This window comes from Arachis duranensis, chromosome 10, assembly GCF_000817695.3.
Source record: "Arachis duranensis cultivar V14167 chromosome 10, aradu.V14167.gnm2.J7QH, whole genome shotgun sequence".
Taxonomy (NCBI): Eukaryota; Viridiplantae; Streptophyta; class Magnoliopsida; order Fabales; family Fabaceae; genus Arachis; species Arachis duranensis.
The window spans coordinates 50,136,624-50,136,888 of record NC_029781.3 but is presented as its reverse complement, the minus strand read 5'-3'; positions in this window follow the sequence as shown (position 1 = coordinate 50,136,888).

Here is a 265-nt window from a genome sequence, read left to right as displayed (position 1 = left end):
CCTTACGTGAGTAAGGGTCGATCCCACGGAGATTGTCGGCTTGAAGCAAGCTATGGTTATCTTGTAAATCTTAGTCAGGATGTCAATAATTATCAAGGTTGATTTTGAAAAGTAAAAGAACATAAAATAAGTACTTGTTCTGCAGTAATGGGGAACAGGTTGAGGTTTTGGAGATGCTCCATCTTCTGAATCTCTGCTTTCCTACTGTCTTCTTCTTCAAGCACGCAAGGCTCCTTCCATGGCAAGCTGTATGCAAGGGTTTCAC